This window comes from Vigna unguiculata, chromosome 4 (genome assembly GCF_037176805.1).
Source record: "Vigna unguiculata cultivar grain cowpea cultivar isolate G323 ecotype 2 chromosome 4, ASM3717680v1, whole genome shotgun sequence".
Taxonomy (NCBI): Eukaryota; Viridiplantae; Streptophyta; class Magnoliopsida; order Fabales; family Fabaceae; genus Vigna; species Vigna unguiculata.
In genome coordinates this window covers 30,559,728-30,581,009 of record NC_140795.1, presented here as the reverse complement: position 1 = coordinate 30,581,009, position 21,282 = coordinate 30,559,728, and the positions used below count along the sequence as shown (strand labels likewise).

Below are 21,282 nucleotides of genomic sequence, written 5' to 3'. Positions count from 1 at the left end.
CCTTTGTCAACAATTTATAGTTTCAATGTTTTTTTTAGGTGCTACTTCAATTGATGGTAATCAATCACCACCTACCACCCCAGTGTTTGATGGTGGTCAATCAAATGTCAATCCAACATCTAATGACGTACCTACTCAAGATCCTTCAAGTGTATATTCTCATAATGAAGTTGATAGGAGACTTGTCATATCTGTACAAAAAGTTAGCAGACCGTAAGTACATCCAATCAAATATTCAATTCAATGTTGCTATTATTTGGTTTGTAAAATGATTATTTGAACATGCAGAAAAAGGTTTGTTCTTGATTCTGTGACTCGAGATATCATATTTGAAGTATTGATGAGAATGCCTAATCTAGCTAAGAAATGGAAAACTTATTCTGCTGATATGAAAGAAACTTTATTCAATGATTTTACGGCAAGTTACTATAATCTTTTATCTTTATATTACATTTACTTATTATCATTAATTTTGATAATTTTGTATTGGTGTAGAATAAGTACTGATTTGCATCAGATTATGATCGTAGCATGGCAAGAAAGGTTTGGAATTTAACATGCATGGATCGCTATTCTGACTCCTTAGCTAAGCCAAGGAAAAAGGCAAGAGAAAGAGCAAACTCAGATAATATAGAAGACTTAAAAGGTTTTGGGCCAAGAGGAATAAGGACTGAGATGTGGGACGCTTTAATTGACATATGGATGACACAAGACTGGAAAAAGAAATCTATTGCTGGTAAAAACAATAGGGCTGCCAAGCCAAAGGCTATGGTGCACACTGGAGGGTCAATAAGCTTTAGACAACACTTGAAAAAGATGGTATTCATTTTCTTATTTTGTAGAAATATGTATGACTTTCTAATAATTCTTATATATTGTATACATTTGGTGGATATCATTAGTGCATCAATCATATACATAAACATACTTATTATATATTTTGATATACATTTGGATTTTGATAGTATTCATTCTATAGAATTACATATTATTTTACAGGAGGCGGAACGTAATGGGTCTGTTTCTTATGGTGAACTATACAACAAAGTTCATAAAAGAAAAGATGGTCAATATGTCTCCAATAAAGCAAAAAATTTCATTGTAAGTATACATGTAAGATAATTTATTTACTTATTTAATCTTATATTACAAAATGATTGATTTACTATATATAGGAATCATATGAAAGTGCTATGGTAGAAAAATATGGAGAAGATGTACCAAAGCATCCTAAAGTTGATTCTAAAGTATGGATGAAAATGGGAGGTGAAAATAAGAAAGGTAGAATTCACGGTATTGGTCGTAGCTTGGAACTTTCCATCATCAGTGTGAATGGTTCATCTTCATCAGTTGTAGGTCCTTCCACAAATCCAAATCATGCACCTCAAACAGAAGAAATCACGACAATAGCTACACAAATGTCTCAAATGCAACAAGAAATGCAGACACAGTTACATTTACAAACTGAATCTCAAAAGAAACTACAGATAGAGTTACAAGCACAAATAGAGGCACATGCACAACAGGTGCAAGCTCAGTTGAAAACACAAGAAGATATGCATGCACAATTTCAAGCACAATTTCAAGCACAAATACAAGCACAAGTAGAAATGCAAAAGCTTTTACAACAACAAATGCATACACAAATGCAAACACAGATGGAGTTTTTCAAGACACAAATATTTCCTGCATTAAAGATATCTTCACCACCGTCTGTCATGAAACATGGCGAGAAGAAAATATAAAGATGATGATGTTTTTTTTTTGTTTCTAAACACGTATTTTAATGATGTATGTTGACAATTGTGAAGACTACTTTCATTATGTTCATCACATTTATTATTTTGAATGTAGTAACATTTGACATGTTTCATATAAAATGTTTGGCAAGATTCATACTTAATGTTATATTTATGTCAAAATGCATTTCATAAGGTACAAGTAAAAGCATGGAATATTTTGAATTGATGCAATTCGCTACTATTTTTCTAGGGATTAAATTGTTCAATTAGGGAGGGCTTAGGTAGGCATTAGCTAGGGATAAGTTTGCTAGGGATTAGCTAGGGAATAGCTACAACTAGTTTGTTAGGGATTAGCGGGAGATTAGCTACAACCTATTTGCTAGGGATTAGCGGGAGATTAGCTACAACCTATTTGCTAGGGATTAGCTAAGGAATAACTACAATCAATTTGCTAGGGATTAGCTAGGGATTATGATGAAGGATTAACTTGTTACTTTTTATTAAGATTATTGAATATGGTGTGAGTTGCTTAAGAAAGCTATGTGAAATCCCCACTGGACATTAAGATAGCAAGCTATCTAGATGTGAAGGTTCCTTTCACAAAGCTCAAGAGAAGAAGATGATGGATTGATTCAAAATAAAAAGGAAATGGAAAGCACATAAACCATAGAAAACCAAGAACAATTAAAGGAAGAAGAAAACATAAAATGGAAAGGAAAGAAATGGTAAAAATGTGAGAAGCACGCCACTACAAGGCTAGGCTAGAAGCCATGACAACCTTGAAGATGAGTGGATGTGTGCCGCCACTTGCTATGCAAGATAAGGCTTAAAAGTATTCACTCCCTAGGGAGGAAACTCTCACAAATGGTTGAGACACAAGAGTGTTTTTACTTCAAAATGTTCAACCCTTTTACATGTCTAGGAGCACCCCTTATATAGAAGAGTTTAGGGGCCTCTAAGCAAATAAAAGATACCTAAGGATGTCTCTACAAAAACCTAACCCTAGCTTCTAGAAACTAGGTCAAATAAGGTTACAAAAATGAGAGACAAAAGAGCTAGCTATGGTGTGTGCAAGGCTAATTTCGTTCTAGGATAAAAGGAGACAAAGAATGTGTCTCATATGTCTCCAAAAAGTGGCCAAAGTGTGCTATAAACAAAGGAGACCAAAGGTACATAGGTACACTTGCTTCATGCCTTTTACTTTATGCTTTATGCCTTTGCTTTACTCTCTCTTCCACATCATTTATGCTCCCCAATCACCATGTACCACCTAGCATTGCTTTCTTACTCCTAATTAACCTACAAAGCAAATAAACATAGATTAGCATGTTGGCTTAAGTCAAGTCAACTATAGTCAACAAGTCAAACCTAGTCAAAGGTCAACAAGTCAACTAAAGTTGATTCAACTAAGTCAACTTAGGGAATCAAAAATAGCAAACACAAATGAAAGGGATGAAGGATTAGTGAACTTCCTTTCTAAACATGCTTAGTCTTCTTAAGCATTTGCCTCCATCCTTGGTTGGGGTCAATCCTTCATCATCCTCCCCTCCTTGGAGAGAATTTGACCACAAATTCTTTAAGCCTTTGTAGATGGAGCTTGACTTGATTTGGGGGAGGATTTGCGTCTCCCTTTTATGAGCTCTTGTTCCATCATTTCTAAGGGTATTACCCCTAGCTTTGGTTAGGCCATCTTTATTTTCTAGACTATTCTTCCTCTCTTGCTTGTGCTTTGGGCCTTCCTTTTTGGCTTGGGAAGAGAAGGAAGGGTGATGTACATGTTGCTTTGGAAGAATTTTTTTGTAGGCAAGTAACACCTTAGTGAAAGCTTGCCCCTTTTGTTTTTCTTCTTTATCTTTTCTTATTATATTTCTATTCTTATTAACTTCTTGAGGTGATAGAGGTAGTAAAGTTGTCTTTTTCCCATTTTTGAAGAAAATGTATTGGTTGGTATGGCCATCATGTAAAGTTTGTTTATCAAATTGCCATGGCCTACCTAGTAAGATATGTGTGAATTCCATGGGAACAACATCACATAGCACCTCATCTTTGTAGCTTCCTATAGAGAAGTTAATTAGGACTTGTTTATTGACATCTATTTCTCCCTCTTTACTTATCCAAGCAAGCTTGTAGGGCTTAGCATGAGGAATCGTCTCTAAGCTAAGCTTTTCCACCAACCTTGTGCTAGCTACATTGGTACTACTTCCTCCATCAATAATTAGAGAGCAAACCCATTTGTTAATTTTGCATCTAGATTGAAAAATGTTTTCTCTTTGAGTTGGCTCAAGCTCACTTTGATCTTGACCTATCATGCGCCTTAATAACATAGGGTCTTTCTCAAAAAATTTAGTTTTACTAGAGGAAGAAGGTTCTTTTGAAAGGGAATGGGGAGATGAGTGTTCACTTTCAACATCATTACTCTTCTTTAAGATCATAGTCCTCTTGGTTGGGCAATTTAAAGCAATGTGATTATAACCCAAACATTTAAAACATTTAATAGAACTTGATCTTGGAGAAGTGGAATGGTGAATGTGATCACTTGGTGACTTACTTTTACTTGGTGGTTCTTGATGAGAGTTAGAAGGGAACTTATCATGTTTCATTTTATCCTTTCCCCTTCCATGAGTGACTAAAGTAGTGGTTGGGTGAGTAACTCTTCCTTGCCCTTCTTTTTCTTTTCAATTGAATTTCAATCCCAAGGGCAAGTGTGAAAACATTTTCAAGAGTGGAGTACTCATACAACTCTACTTGGTCTTGTATGTCTCTCCTAAGACCACTCACAAATCTTTTTATTTTTTCTTTGTTAGTTTCTTTTATTTCAACTCTACGCATTTGAGACTCTAATTCTTTAAAGTACTCACTCACACTCATAGAACCTTGGTGAAGCCTTTGGAGCTTCAAAAGAAGTTCCTTCCTATAGGAGGGAGGAACAAATCTAGCGCGCATAAGAGTTTTAATGTCCATCCAAGAAGCCGCGGGTGGCCCTTAGTCATAATTCTTACAAACTTTATGCCACCAAGTATTGGCATACTCCAAATATCCTAAAACTACTAGATCAACTTGTGCTTGATCCTTTACATGATTTTCATTGAAAATTTGATCAACTTTAGCTTCCCAATCAAGGAAGATTTTGGGATCACTTCCACCATAGAACTTAGGAATCTTTAGAGTTTGCTTCTCTTGTGATGGGTTGCGTCTAGAATGCCCTCTTTTCCTAGGCTCTCTTTCTTTCTCCCTAGCTTCAAGCCTTTGAATGTGCTCTTGGATTCTTAGGTCACTTTGCTCCTTGTCTTTTCTCAATTGTTCAAAGGCCTCCTTCCTAGACAACTTCAAATCCCGAAGCAATCTCATCAATGTATTGTTTTTGTTTGGTGTAGGTGCACTTGATGAACTTGCCATGATTCCTACAACAAAAACACTCAAATCCGAGACAAAATAAATGGATTAGAGGTTAGACAACATGAAAATCGAGACCAAATCCAACCCAAATTGTAACCCAAGTGTTTAGATCACTCTCCCAAAGTAACAAGGCAAGGCTAGCACTCAAAATCCACCAAAGGAGTGAAGCAAACACTTTTAAAAACTTGTTCAAAACCTTTCAAATGCAAGACAAGTGATTTGGCCACAACATCCCAAGAGTTTCAAGAAAAGAAAACTATTAAGACACAACAAAGAACACCTAGTGACAAGCAAGAAAAACCCAAAAACAAGAAAGTTTAACTTCTAAGGAAATTTTGTTTTAAACACAAAACTTGAACAAGACTAAAGCAATGAAAAACACTTTTAAAGACTCTATGGAAAGCATTTGAACAAGCCAAGATTATACCTCAAATTATGCATACACCAAGAAAGATCATAACCAAGATAAAGCATGGAACTAATTTGCCAATATCACCCAAAATCCAAGTATAAAATTTGGTAGCATAACACCTAGTAACAATGGCCAAATGGATTCACCAAGCAACACATTAGCTCTTGGCCAAACTGTTTTTGGTCATGAAAATAATTTTTCTTTTCAAAACTAGGTACTTAAGATGATGAGAAGGATATTTTAAGGTGTCTTAAACACTTAGTTCCTTAAAAATTAGGTCAAAATCAATCTCAAGGAGCATGCTACAACAAAAGGCATAGATCTCATGCAATAACTCAAATACTTAGAAACAAGAATAAGAAAACTCAAAGAAGCATATGACATATGACTCAAGCAAAAGTTAGACACATTTAAAGACTCAACATGACATACACAAAGACACAAACATGTAGCTATCATGCATTTAAACTCATGGATTTGAGGCTCAAAGACTAAGCATCCAAAGACATGTTATCCAACCACATTTAGGAGCTTAAAGAGGTGCAAAAAACGTAGCCAAACTGCCACAACAAAACCTGAAAACGCTGATTCACGTATTCTTGGCAGATCTGACCTTTGCTCACTAATTTGATCACAACTTTCTCCATAGAACTCCAAATGCGTTGGTTCTTTTTTTTCTGGAAACTAGACTCAAAAAGCTTTCTTTTGACACCAAAAACGTAATTTTTGGAGCGCTGAGCTGGTGCAGTTTAATGTTTTAAAATCGTCACGTTTTCTGCAAGCACTGTTTTTGTGTGTCATGGAAGTGGATTTGAACCATACCAAGATAGCTACAACAAGACAAGGTTAGCACACGAAAAACACCATATTCAAGATAACCTAGGCTCTAGATACCAAATGATGAAGGATTAACTTGTTACTTTTTATTAAGATTATTGAATATGGTGTGAGTTGCTTAAGAAAGCTATGTGAAATCCCCACTGGACATTAAGATAGCAAGCTATCTAGATGTGAAGGTTCCTTTCACAAAGCTCAAGAGAAGAAGATGATGGATTGATTCAAAACAAAAAAGAAATGAAAAGCACATAAACCATAGAAAACCAAGAACAATTAAAGGAAGAAGAAAACATAAAATGGAAAGGAAAGAAATGGTAAAAATGTGAGAAGCACGCCACTACAAGGCTAGGCTAGAAGCCATGACAACCTTGAAGATGAGTGGATGTGTGCCGCCACTTGCTATGCAAGATAAGGCTTAAAAGTATTCACTCCCTAGGGAGGAAACTCTCACAAATGGTTGAGACACAAGAGTGTTTTTACTTCAAAATGTTCAACCCTTTTACATGTTTAGGAGCACCCCTTATATAGAAGAGTTTAGGGGCCTCTAAGCAAATAAAAGATACCTAAGGATGTCTCTACAAAAACCTAACCTTAGCTTCTAGAAACTAGGTCAAATAAGGTTACAAAAATGAGAGACAAAAGAGCTAACTATGGTGTGTGCAAGGCTAATTTCGTTCTAGGATAAAAGGAGACAAAGAATGTGTCTCATATGTCTCCAAAAAGTGGCCAAAGTGTGCTATAAACAAAAGAGACCAAAGGTACATAGGTACACTTGCTTCATGCCTTTTACTTTATGCTTTATGCCTTTGCTTTACTCTCTCTTCCACATCATTTATGCTCCCCAATCACCATGCACCACCTAGCATTGCTTTCTTACTCCTAATTAACCTACAAAGCAAATAAACATAGATTAGCATGTTGGCTTAAGTCAAGTCAACTATAGTCAACAAGTCAAACCTAGTCAAAGGTCAACAAGTCAACTAAAGTTGATTCAACTAAGTCAACTTAGGGAATCAAAAATAGCAAACACAAATGAAAGGGGTGAAGGATTAGTGAACTTCCTTTCTAAACATGCTTAGTCTTCTTAAGCATTTGCCTCCATCCTTGGTTGGGGTCAATCCTTCATCAGATTAGCTATAACAACTTTGTTAGGGATTAACTAGGGATTAGCTACAACCGATTTTCTATGGATTAGCTAGGGATTAGCTACAATCAATTTGCTAGGGATTAGCTAGGGTTTAGCTACAACCAATTTGTTAGGGATTAGCTAAGGTTTAGCTACAACCAATTTGCTAGGGATTACATGGAATTAGCTACAATCGATTTGTTAGGGATTAGCTAAGGTTTAGCTACAACCAATTTGCTAGGGATTAGCTAGGAATTAGCTACAATTGATTTGCTAGGGATTAGCTACAACCAATTTGCTAGGGATTAGCTAAGGTTTAGCTACAAACAATTTGCTAGGGATTAGCTAGGGTTTAGCTACAACCGATTTGCTAGGGATTAGCTAGGGATTAGCGACAAAGTGGTTCTCTAGCTACTTAGCTACCTATATTTTAGCTATGACATAGTGTCTTCGCGATTTCCTTGCTAATCCCTCGCTTAATCGTTTTGCGAAAGATTAGCTAGGGATTCGCTAGGGATTATTCCCTCGCTAATATGTAACTTTCTTGTAGTGTGAGAGGACTTGGGTTTGAGTCTTATGTATGTCATTAGTGTAATGTTTTAATTATTTAATTGTTTTGGATGCATGCATGGTTGTGATACGAAACTATAAAGCTATATGTGCATGAAATTCCAAGAAACATGTAATAGCTTGTTGGTTTGTGCACAAGGTTTGTGATTGTGTGGATGAAAATTTGAACTTTGGCAAGCATGAAATAGTCCTTTTTACGTTTAGACTATTTTGGCCACTTAGGAAATGCTTAGAAAACCTAGCCATTTTAGAGAGAAGCTAGAGGGGTAGAGAAATCACCATGATAATGGCACTTAAAAGACCATTACTTATTTTATTAATTTTCATTTTTTTCATTTTAATGGGTTTTATTAGGCTGAAAATTGAATATTAGAGTGGTGGTTTTAATGAGTTAACAGAGGGATTGGATTGTGGCTTGAGAGCACTAAGTTTAAAGCACCAAAAGGGAAAATTTTGAAGGGGCTATGAAGGGTATTGAAGCTAGGCTAATTTCTTGTGCAAGAAGAACTCTAGAAAAGCTTTTGGAATAAGAATTCCACGTAAGGGGAGCTTCGCCTAATTGTTTAATTTGTGAATTGTATGTTGTGTGGTGTGTGGAATGTATGGAAGTCCCTTTAACTATCATTTTGCAATGTCCTCTTCGAGTTTTTAGGTTCCTTCCTAGAAACTGTCTAGCATCAATGAAGGCCCGTCAAGCGACGTATTCAGTATGAACCATTTTCTAGGTTTATACTAAGAACCGCCTAGCGGTAGTCACAAACCACCAGGCAATGCAAGCTGTATTTTCTGAATTTTACATTTTGATTGGAGGATGGGACACGTGTGGGTGTTCTGTTAAGGTATCTGTTCCCATTGTAGTGTTTATGTATGATCCGAGAAAATTAGAATATTGAAAAACCATGGAAAAAATGAATGGCTTGATGAAGATTTTTTATTTATTTACTTTAATTAGTTTCTTAAATTATGAAATATGAAATAATTATTATTTGAGTGATTTAAGTTATTGTTGTATTTATTTTAATTATTAATATTATATTTAATATTGAGTACATGTGTTTATCAACTTATAATGTGCGTTATGTTATGAGAAAGCAATTAGCTTGGTGGTCGGTGTACGTGTTGTTGTCAAAAGTGCAAGGATTCGATTCCAGGTAGCATTAAAATGGTTAAATTGTGATTTTCTCTCTTCTCTTTTGGTGGGTCCCATGAGAACACCTTTATATTTCTCTCTCCTTTTTTCTCTTTTATGATGGCTTTTGCGATTGCTACAGCATGCAATGTATAAACTTTTGTTGTTGTTGCTGCCACACAAAATAAATGGCAAAATCATATATTTTATTTTTTCAAATATAAACAGAAAAGGCTAGGAATAATAGGAGATAAATCTAGTTTTAAATGTTAGGTTTAGTAGTGGAAAGTGTGATATATATATCCTAAGTTATTTAGGGTTTGGGGGTTAGAAAGAAGGAAAGAAAGTGGCAAGGCAAGGAACCGTGAAGATGAGGTTGCGAGAGAGACGTAAATTTTGGAGGGACTTTTACACAAGGTAAGGGGAGTTAACTTTGTTTTCTATTTTGTTTGAAGCTTGACCCTGTTCTTGTTGTCAAGCCATTACACATGAGGAATCTTGGCCCTTGGATGAGAAGGAGAAAGCATCTTGCCTTTGATGCTAGCTTGGGGAAGAAGGTTTGATCTTGGCCGTGAGATCCTAGCTTGAAAAGAAAGCCAAGTTCCTAGCCCTTGGATGAAGGTGTGATGAAACCATGAGCTCTTCTTCCTTGCGCCATGTGATGCTCTCGGCGAAGCATAGCAAAAATTGGGCCGAGCCCAATGTGTATCTCACAATCAACATGTTTTTATTGTCTTATGCATTATTAAAAGCAAAACCCAAACAATGGCCCAATTTAAATCTACACTACTAGATTTACATGCACTTCATCAAGTCTTTGTGATATCTTTGGCCCATGTAAATAATGTGAAAAGCCCATTGAATTTATGATCATATAATGGGAGGCCCTTTTGAATCTTCTTAATCATTGATCTTGTAATTGGACATTTAAGTGGGTTGCACTTGAAATGGGGCTTGAAGGTGCATTTGGGCTTGATACAATTATGATGGAGCTTAAAAGGTGCGTGAAGAACTCCACGATGCAACAGAACTTGGAAGAATGAGTGGAGAAAGTTTTGAAGGCACTTACAAGCTATGGTAGGTGAAGGAGGTGATAGGATTTCCTAACTTATGCTAGCCTAAGGAAGGTGGCTAGAGCTAGAGAGAGGAAATCTCTAGAAAGAGTGACTCTCAAAGGCAATAGAAGGAGGAATGATCTCAACTCAATTAGCATCTATTGCATAAATTTTCAAGAGTGAATACAATGCTGAAAAATTATGGCTTTTATACTCAAGCCATTACACATGAGGAATCTTGGCCCTTGGATGAGAAGGAGAAAGCATCTTGGCCTTTGATGCTAGCTTGGGGAAGAAGGTTTGATCTTGGTCGTGAGATCCTAGCTTGAAAAGAAAGTCAAGTCTCCTAGCCCTTGGATGACGGTGTGATGAAACCATGAGCTCTCCTTCCTTGCACCATGTGATGCTCTCGGCCAAGCATAGCCAAAATTGGGTCGAGCCCAATGTGTATCTCATAATCAACATGTTTTTATTGTCTTATGCATTATTGAAAGTAAATCCCAAACAATGGCCCAATTTAAATCTACACTACTAAATTTACATGCACGTCTTCAAGCCTTTGTGACATCTTTGGCCCATGCAAGTAATGTGAAAAGCCCATTGAATTTTTGATCATCTAATGGGAGGCCCTTTTGAATCTTTTTAATCATTGATCTTGTAATTGGGCCTTTAAGTGGGCTTGCACTTGAAATTGGGCTTGAAGGTGCATTTGGGCTTGTTGGGGTCATATCATTCACCACATGCCATTTCCCTTCATTATATTTTGGGTACAACATGTTGTTTTTTGGGTTCTTTTCTTTTATCCTGATGTGGGTTTGAAAAGAACCCATAGGTTGCATACGTTCCTTCTTATTCATGGGGGGGACTACTTGGTGTAGTTTGGTTATTCTTTTTATCACATATGAACTTGTTTTACTCCGATTTCTTTCTTCCTTTTTATGTGTTGTAGTAGGTTTTTACTTTAACAAGATTGTGGTGGTGGCATGACTTGTTTCTCTTTCCTAGCTTAGATTATTTCACGTAAATGTGTGGGATTTAATTTTGAATAGGTGGGCCACACCACATGTGAGGTGCGGACCGTGTAATGAATAGTATATTATCATTTAATGTCTAGTGCTTTGTCTTGTTTGGATGGGATGAGAATTGTTCCACAATTTTTTACGCTACAGCAAGCCTAGGAATAGCTAGTATCAATTTCTTGTTTCTTTATTACCACATATAAACCTAGTTTGCTTCTTTTTATTTCTGGTGCATTCTATGATAGTAAATGTTTTCCATAGTTTGGGGTGTTAGCCAAACTTTAGTTGGTGGTGGGGCCGTAGGTATTACCTAGTAGTTTATCTATCTTATTGTATGCCATCTTTGGTTTTAATGAAATTGGTACGTTTGAGGGTGTTAGGTGTAGTGGTTCGGTTAAATTCTCGGTGATTGATACCTAAGTTCTTTGGGTGGAAAAGTAATGTAATTAATCTTAAGCCTCGTGGGGGCCGCGTGGGTGCATCATGGTTACCGTATTTTAGTTGTTGTTCTGGCTTTCAAGTTTTGTTTTTTTTTTCTGATAGTGGGACACATCGAACCATCTATTTCTAGGAAACTAGATGTTAGTGTGGGGTAAAAGTTCACGGAAAACCAAAGCTTGATTATGGTTATTATGTTTAAGGATTTTAGACGAATGCGATAGTCTGTTGGTTTGATATGGTTGTTTGGATGTTAGGGGTTGTGTGTTCAAAATAAAGTTTGATTGTGATCTTAATGCTTAAGTGTTACTTGAATGAGATGTGAGTATTATTTGTCATGTTTTATTTACAAAATTATTTTATATATCATTGTTTATGGTTAGCTTACCCTTTTTTTGATTGTTTGTGTGTTTGCTGTATGTGCGATGATCGTATAACATGTGTGTTATACGGGAGCAAATGATATTGCAGATAATTTTGAAATGGAGTAGATTGACGAAAGGCTATGGTGGACTCTGGAGTTTTGTAATATTATTTAGTTGTTTTAAATCAAATACTAAAGATTATGTAATTTTCTTTTGTTCAAAATTGTTATTTATATTTTTCTAGACAAATTGACGTTTCGAACTATGTATTTAAATCAAATTAAAAGTGTTTTTATTAGTACATTTTCAATAATAATCCTTTTTCGTCAAATGTGTTAATTTTCTAACTATCCGTGACATCCCAAAATTGGGGTGTTACAGTTTATGCTTATAAATTGATTGAATACGTTGATGTTTTGATAATGCATGAGCTTCGCGATGATTAGAGGGTTATGGGAATTATATGGGATAAGGGATGAATTGAAAACATGATGGCTATGTTATAATTGTTGTGCTAGTGTGTTCACTTGGTCTAATTAAACTTGTAAGAATGATGGAAATAAATTGAGGTGATTTGCGTGCAAGGGGATAAGTGGGTTATGCAGGTAAAGGCTTTGGGGATTTCTCACAGGTGCAGAAATCTAGATTTTGCCATGAATCCTGATGCACTGCCTGGCGGGAAGTAAGAACCGCCAGGCGATGCGTTGTGACAACAATGCTTTATGTTGCGTATTCACTATGATGGTTACGAGTTGGGTTCTAATGATATTACTCTTGTTTAGGCATGGTATATTGTTATAAAATTTATCGATTGTATTGTTGTGAGCCTAAGGCATGAATGTATGACCATGTAATGGGGTAAATTTGACTAGGTAAGGAGTATAGAAATAAAGTAATTATTGTAGGGGTTGTTTGATGTAAGTGTATGACTTGGCTTGATTTCGAATGCAATGTTGGGTTCTGATTTTGAGTTTTCTACGAGAATGTTTGAGTCTTTGTCAAATTTAAGTAATTAACATGATCTAAATTGGGGAATGTATATGGGTGAAATGAATATTGAAGCATATGATGTATGATAGTACAACTGAGTCATATTGAGATATATGAACGTGTATTTCATATTCTGGATGCATGCACTGTGTGATTTATTGCCTTGGTCATTATTTAGGGAACCAAAAACTAGTAAACTTGTGTTACTGGTATAGTGCCTGACGGCATGGGGGAGATCGCCAAGCGATGGTTAGGCGTAGGGAAGCTCTATAATGTGTGGTGCCTAGCGGCACGCTGGAACCGCCAAGCGAGAGCGAGTGCAGTGGCTTAGTGCCTAGCCGCATTGGTTGGACTACCAGGCGGTCTGCACTAAAGTTTTGTCTGGAGGCGCCTAAGCAGCGCCAAGCGACAATGTAGTGGTAGGTTGCGTTTGTGGGGGAGTTTGTGTGTTGTGTGGTGATTGTTTTGGTCTAAGATATGTTTGCATGGATTACGAGCGGGAGGTTCGTAATGCACTTTGAACACGTGATAATCGTGGGCAGGAGGTCTATGATGATGGAATATTGTGTGAGAATACGAGCAGGAGGTTCGTGTTGGATGACTCTACTTGATTGTTACAAACGGGAGGTTTGTAACGGGATGGTTCCACACATGTTGGACTACGAGCAGGAGGTTGTGGGTGAGAGTATATCATACGATTTACTATGCAGGTTTAATTTCATTGAGCTCACCCTTTTTGTTTATGTTTGGTGATGATCGTGTGACTTGTCACACGGGAGTAGATGATATTGCAAGTGATGTAGTTTATGCATAGGGCCAAAGGGAGGGCTAGCTATGGGATAGATTTAAAGAAAAATATTTATTTTATCATGTATTTGTTTTAATTCTGGTTATAGACTTCGAAACTTGTAATAGTTAAGTTGAACTTTGGATTTTGGATTTAAGTGCATTTAATAAAGTTTTGAATTTCTCCCATTTTTGGGAACACCAGTGCAGCGAAGGGTTTCTACAGCGGTTATTTTGGCTATTTGACCTCGATTTAAGACCCGAGGCATATCTTGCCGAGGTAAAAAGGATCACTTTTCTGCCTCGGTTCTCAACCGAGACATATCCATTCATTATTGCCTCAGTTCATATATAATCGAGGCCTAATAGACATTAAAAAAAAAACAGAAAAGTGTGGCTTATACCTCGGTTATGGCACAACCGAGGCACAATATTGATGATGCTATTAAAAAAAAAACACATAACGAATGATTCTGAAGAATTTCTTACACCATCACAAAAAGTTATTAAATAATTGTTGACATTAGATGTTATAGCACCTAATATAACCTGTCTCAAAAATCAAATTGGTTAAAAAAGTTACGCTAAAACACTAAAGAAAAAATATAAGATAATTATGTGATGGTCTTATATTTCTATGACAACCAATGACTCTACAATCTAATAACGCATAAATTCTGAAAGTAAAAATACTTGTCCTGTCCCAAATAGTGTATGCCTTTTCCAAATAACTCAAATGTTTAAATAAACTTCTATGTAAAAATAAAAAAAGGAAAAAAATTAAATTGAACTTCTCTGACGTGTTTTATTTCTTTTACAGAAGTTTTACTCATTTAATTTCTCAAAGATCTAATTCATATTAATTCATGAGAAAAGAACAATACATTATATCTTCCTATTGCTTCCTTCTATAAATATTATGGAGCAAAGTCCAAGACTAAGATCATTGCATAATCAGAAGCTATGTAATATATAGGCAATGTAGTATGGATCATGCAGAATAATAACATAAATATGCATCCAGATATATTATGTAATGGTTTTGATATCCAATTCATACTTATTGAATAATCAAAATACACCAGATAGATATATTAAAAGTTTTCCAGAATACATATTCATTGATGATATACCTATATAGTCTCATAGTTGATACTTGTCTTTTGAAAGCACTGGAAAATTACCTATTTCCTGAACAAAAAGAACAAAGGACAAACTTAAAGAGATTAACAACAGTGAACAGTTTAACAAATGGATGTGTTCTAGCATATGCAAGATTTAGAATTTACAAGACAATTTGTATAGGTTAAGCTCCCACAACACAATACTCATCAAGAAGAAAGTAGTGTTGAAAAGTAAATGATAGAAAAACTAACTTGTGCAACATTATATGTTATATATAATCAAATCTTTAGCACTCAAGATTGTAATAGCTTCTCAATGTCTTTCTGCAAGAGGAAAAATATAACTTTACTGATATACAATCTTGATCTTACTGCCTCGACAATGATGGTTGCAGAAAGCACACTTCCTACCCAAAAGTTTCCTTTCAAGAAGCCTAGTGAGTTCAAAGCATTGTGAGCCAAATCAAAGAATGATATTTTGAGCATCAAACCAACAACAAAACACTTCAAGCAGTGGAATAATTTCAAAAAGCATACTTGAGTAAACTAACCAACAAATGGAATTTAGAAACAGAGGGTTATAATGATTATAAATCAATCAATAGATTCTCATAACTTAAGGAAAAAAAATCCTTGACCAACTAAAACCACCTGTAGTAACCCGAGCATCTTCAAATTGGGAGTTGGATTGACAATCACAAAAAGCACATCTGTTTCACAACAAACAACAATGGATTGGAAATTAAGAACTGACTAAGAACAAAAGGGGCATAAAGGTTTAGTGTATGAAGACGTTGGATGTTAATTTTGGAAACCAACATTGGATATACACACTGCATTCAATCTGAACCCACCTCTGTAGGCTTTATACTTGTCCGACAACGTTCAAGAATTATGCACACGAGTGGACAATGGAGGCGGCATAAAGGTGCATAGATTAAAAAGTTTCATGAATAGAAAAAGGAGAAGTATATACTGGTGGGATTGAACAACGATAGAGGCGACATCGCAACGGCATGTGCGACGACGGACCAGCAGTGGATGTGTTTGGTGTTCTGCAACTACACGACGGATCAACAGTGGAAGAAAGGAACCTGTGCTTGGCGTTCTGCAATTCCTGCTGGTCCACTCCATGCGAAACCTGCTGGTCCACTCCAAGACGAAGAAGCTGTTTTACTCCACGAAGAAGATGCTGCCGCTCCACGGAGAAGACGTTGCAACAGTGACACGATTTGTATTTAACCTAAAAAGGCTATCTGCCTCGGTTAAGTGGAGATCGAGGCATAAAAATCTATATGCCTTAGGTAGAATTAGACCCGAGGCCTAAAACAATGTGATCATTTTATAAATTTTAAAAAGGGGAAAAATGAAAATTTTGGGAACATATATACCTCGAGTGAATTTTAACCGAAGCATAAAATATTTTCTGCCTCGGTTGTATTTAGAACCGAGACATAAAAATTTACAAAAATTACAAAAATGCCACCGTGTCTTTTTATGCCTCGTTTGTACGGGAACTAAGGTATATAGTGCGTTGTCAAAAGTCCAAACTACACTAGTGGAACTTTATCATTAAATAACTTTATTTTAAATTATAAATTATTTAATTAAGTAATATTGGCCTAGGATGTTACTAGCAACAACAAAGAAAGGTGAACGTCAATATCTACCTTTATCAACTCATACTCTATCTAGAAAGAAGAAAATTGTGTTCTGTAAGTTTCTACAAGGTGTTAAAGTTCCAAAGGGGTATTCATCAAACACCAAGAACCTAGTATCTGTGAAATATTTAAAACTAAAAGGGTTAAAGTCTTATGATTGTCAAGTTCTCATGGAGCATTTGTTATCAATAGGCATACGTTTCATTTTGCCTAAAATGGTAAGATGGACCATAATTAAACTATGTTATTTCTTTAAAGCCTTTTGTAGCAAAGTGATTGACATTGGAAAATTGCAAACACTAGAAAGAGAAATTATTGTAACTTTGTGTGAGCTTGAAATGTGTTTCCCACCTTCTTTGGTTGACATAATGGTTCATTTTACCATTAACTTAGCTAAAGAAACATAATATTGTGGACCAGCTTATATAAGATGGACGTACCTAATGGAGCATTATATGAAGATATTAAAGGGCTATGTGAAAAATCGAAGTCGACCAGAAGGATGTATAGTGGAACGATATATACTTGAAGAAGCTATTGAATTTTGTACTGATTACCTCTCTAATGTTGAATCAATAGGACTTCAACACTTAGCGAGAACCAAATGAGAAAAGATTACTGGAAATACCATAGGTAACCATATCGAGGAAAGATTAGGAAAGAGATCAATTGTATATTCTACATAATAACGATGAAGTTGAACCATATTTGGAGAGATACAAAGACATGATAAAAGGTTAATTACAACTAGGCCTGACAATTGGATAAGTAGAGAACACAATGCAACTTTTATACAATGGCTAAAAAGCCACATTTTTGCAGAGTTAAATGTGAACCTCTCTTTAATTTGTGACAAATTTAGATGGTTAGCAAATAGTCTTACTTTTCAAGTCTTCTCTTAAACTACTTATATGACTAATGACTACACATTTTATACCAAAGAACAAAAAGTACTATGCACAATAATGGCGCCCATTGGTGGCTGAATCTATGCATATCTCAAGTGTTAAATATAGAACTCCTATTTATGCAAATGTGTCGTATTTTGGGGTAGTTGAACATATATGGGAGTTGGATTACAAAAACTTTTCCCACATTTGGTTGCAAGTGGGTTGATAATAACAATGGAGATCGACAAGAAGAGGTGGGGTTTATGCAACTGAACTTTAATAATTATGTGTGTGTGTGTGTGTGTGATATGAGAATAAGTGTGATATGTTTAATTATTGTTTATTTTAGGTGATATTATCACAAACTAATGTGAATCTCATTTGCTCAACGACTGACTTAGGATTTTGGGGTTGTAGGAAACTTGGAAAATTAATGAAAAGGTGAATTGGAAAGTGGTTGAAATTCCATTTTAGGCAATAGTTTAGAAACATCACATTTTGAACTTTAATTTAGGCTTAAGAATCACTAATTTTGGGTGAGTTAAACGAGAGTTATGATCACGAGATAAATCTGGGTAGAATTGGGTTTTCTGAATTTGGGTGAAGTAGAAAGAATATTAGGTGAATAACAAAGGTGGAAGGAAAGAATCACTCTTTCCAAGTGAGGTAACACACAAAGGATAGGAAAATCATTTTATACAACCAAGGTTTTCTTGAATCACTCAAGAACATAGGAGAATCTAATGGAGCTTCAAGCGTGAATTTGGAGAGGAGGAACTCCATTGAGGCAGTAGAATGATGGAGCAAGGTTGAAGGCCCTTGAGCAATGTGTGGTTTGTGGAAGTGAAACTCTATGAAAGGAGACTATCCTAGCATGACTCTCAAAGGCAATTGTGTGGAGTGCCCTCAACATCTATCAATTACCATTCAAAGAGTAACCCAATACAAGTGGTGAAGGCCGTCATTTGTAGTAGAGTGGCTGAACAAAATGAAATACAAATGCATAATGAAATGAAATGCAAACTTGGCTTAGGCTACTAGAAGCCTTTAGATCCGTGTGATGTAATGGGAGCAAGGATCATGCACCAAGTGGCAAGTCACACCTTCCATGCCTTTTCACCATGTTTCCTTTCAATTGGGCTTGAATTAGCCCAATTTGAAAGCTAATCAACAATTTACTTTGGCTTTTTATTTTATAAAGCATGACCTAACATGTGGCCCAAAATTAAAGTCTACACTAATGCTCTAACATGAAACCTGTCATATTTTAGCATCCTCTTTGGCTGATGAAAATAGCATTTCAAGCCCGTGAGAATTTTGGCCATCTTGAGAGAAGCCTATTTGAATCTTTCTTAACATGCTTCTTGTTATTGGGCCTTTAACTAGGCTTGGGCCTTGTGGTGCATGTGGGCCATGGGTTGGGCCTAGAGTGGACTCATCAGAATCACTCTCACTAAGATAGAAGAGATAAAACTCTAATATTTCTGAATAAAACTCTACTTGTTTTCATTGATAAAAATGGTTCATCTTATATAAAAGCTTTGGCCATCAAAATTACAAAAGGCCCATTAATTTCAATTCCATCCCACTTAAGCTAATAATGATCCTACTACTTAATGGTTGATTGTAACTGAAATTGTGGTAACCAAAAGTCACCCAAAAGCATTCACCAATGCATCATCCTCTTGGTCTTCCAAAGGTTGGTTCCTAAGTTGCCAAATGGGCCCTTATTACAACTTGAAAATAAAACAAAACTAAAGCCCATTAATTGATTAAGCCAAAACATAATTTGGTCAACCAATTTTACAAAGGATTGAGCTATTGTTTAAATGTATTAATTACTTAGAAATTGTAGTTCACAATACAAACTATACATTTAGAAGAGATGAGTAATGCTCGCTTAGACATTCTTGCTCAAGCTTTATGTCTCCCAGAGTATCCAAGTCGTTTTAGGGCAACGGGAGTAAATCACAGAGATTATTTCCCGCCCAAAAAGCGTTATACACAACAAGATAAGACACATTGACTACTCAAATGAAAAACATGACTAAAATAATGGCATAGATGGAGAATGAGATTATTTAACTTAGGAAAAAGGACACAAAATAATATAGAACAACTTGATATTGGTGTCGATAGTGGTAAAAGGAATTGCACAATTTCATCAAATAGTTTTCCTGAGGCTATTAACTTGTCTACACTAGCTTCAATATTAGTTTAATTTGCTTACCTTTAATTTGTTATAGCTCTCCATATTTACTTTCATTCCTAAATTCATATGTTATAACAATCATATAAGCATACTACATGCTTAAAACATAAGAATCATGCCACATTTAATACCATATTATTCAATGCTTACCCCATTTCTACTCTTTACACACCACAAGGATTCACGATTTAACCAAGTCACCAAATAATTCATCATTCGAGCAAATTCTAAATTTTTAAAATACCTCTCTTCAAAGACATTCAATGTCATCCTTTAATATAAGGTTTGACAACTCAAGTTAAAACAATAGAACACCATAACATAAATAATAACAAGACGCATTAACTGTCATCATCAAAATATCTTTTTCAATTTAGCATAATAGCATCCTTTCACAAATATTTCATCACAAATCCTTCTGGTTCACAATTATAAGTCATTATACAGTTGATTCACAACCTTTTGTTGCCCTCACTCTGATTCATTCTCATTTCTCTCATTCACCAACAATCTAAACACATCACAAATTCATAGCATTTCACATATTAAAACCACAATCTTCTAGCATTGTCGCATTTTCAATCCCATTGATCAACCCACACATACCGACATTCAAACACACTCCAAAATATTAAATCCTCAAATTAAATCTTAAAACCAAGAATCAACATTTCAAGAAAATTAACAACTTATAGATTAGCTTTCCTTACTTTAAAGAATACACCTAACATTGTTCTTCTCCTACACAACTCCACCACTTACGATTGTTCTAGCTACACAACAAAAAGCCCGAGCAATTATCAAGACATGATTTTATAACCACAATTAGATAGAGTTTGATCTAGAAAACATAAAAATTACATGAAACCCAAGAAAAGTTGCATGTATAAGAAAAACATATTTGCTCTTTGCAAAAGGTGAAAATTTAAACTTACCTAAAGATAAAATTGATCGGGGTATTTTGTAGAACTCTTCACAAGGATCACTTTGATGGGCTTAGATCTTCAAGAACATAAAGAATGAGGTTAGATTTTTTTAGGGAAAAAGAAAGGAAAAGAGAAAATCTAGGATTTAGAGAGAAGAAAATGGGGTTTTGCATCTCTAGAGTTTCTTGATGTTGTTGATGAAGCCATTCGTTGTGTAGTAACGATCCTTCAAATATAACAAGGTTAAGAGCTCATAGTAATTATGATGCCACCTTTCACTTCCTTAAAGAGAAGTTGTTATAGTTGTTACCTTAGCTAAATCCAACCTAACTCTTCGCTACCCAAAATAGGAACCATTGAAATTAGGATTTCGTGAATCAATTGGGGGAGACAGAAATGATAGAGAGGTGTGTGTTTTATGATGAGTGTCTTAGTGAAAAATAAATAAAAATTAGGGTTCAAGGTGAGGATTGATGGTATAAGGTTTGCAATAAGGGGGAAGGTGAGGTTTTTCATTAGGGTTGACAGTAAAGGTCCACAATGAGGGTTTGTTAGAGGATTCACATTGAGGGTTGGCAAAAGAGGTGAGATGGTTATTAAAAGT

General features: G+C 35.6%; 1 long non-coding RNA gene and 1 pseudogene across 4 annotated transcripts; one reads left to right on the top strand and one right to left on the bottom strand.

The window, feature by feature from the left end:
• Window positions 1–340: 340 nt before the first annotated feature.
• On the top strand, window positions 341–1,806 carry LOC146887016 (uncharacterized; annotated as a pseudogene).
• On the bottom strand, window positions 1,095–16,326 carry LOC114180344 (uncharacterized). Of its 4 annotated transcripts, none has more exons than XR_014994608.1 (4): window positions 15,844–16,318; window positions 15,242–15,699; window positions 14,999–15,056; window positions 1,095–1,410 (listed from the first exon to the last, which is right to left on the bottom strand). It is a non-coding gene; the product is annotated as an uncharacterized LOC114180344 (long non-coding RNA). The 4 variants fall into 4 exon arrangements; XR_014994607.1 differs by lacking the exon at window positions 1,095–1,410 and adding an exon at window positions 2,590–7,275; XR_014994606.1 differs by lacking the exon at window positions 1,095–1,410 and having other exon boundaries at window positions 14,867–15,056; window positions 15,844–16,317.
• Between the last annotated feature and the right edge of the window lie 4,956 nt (window positions 16,327–21,282).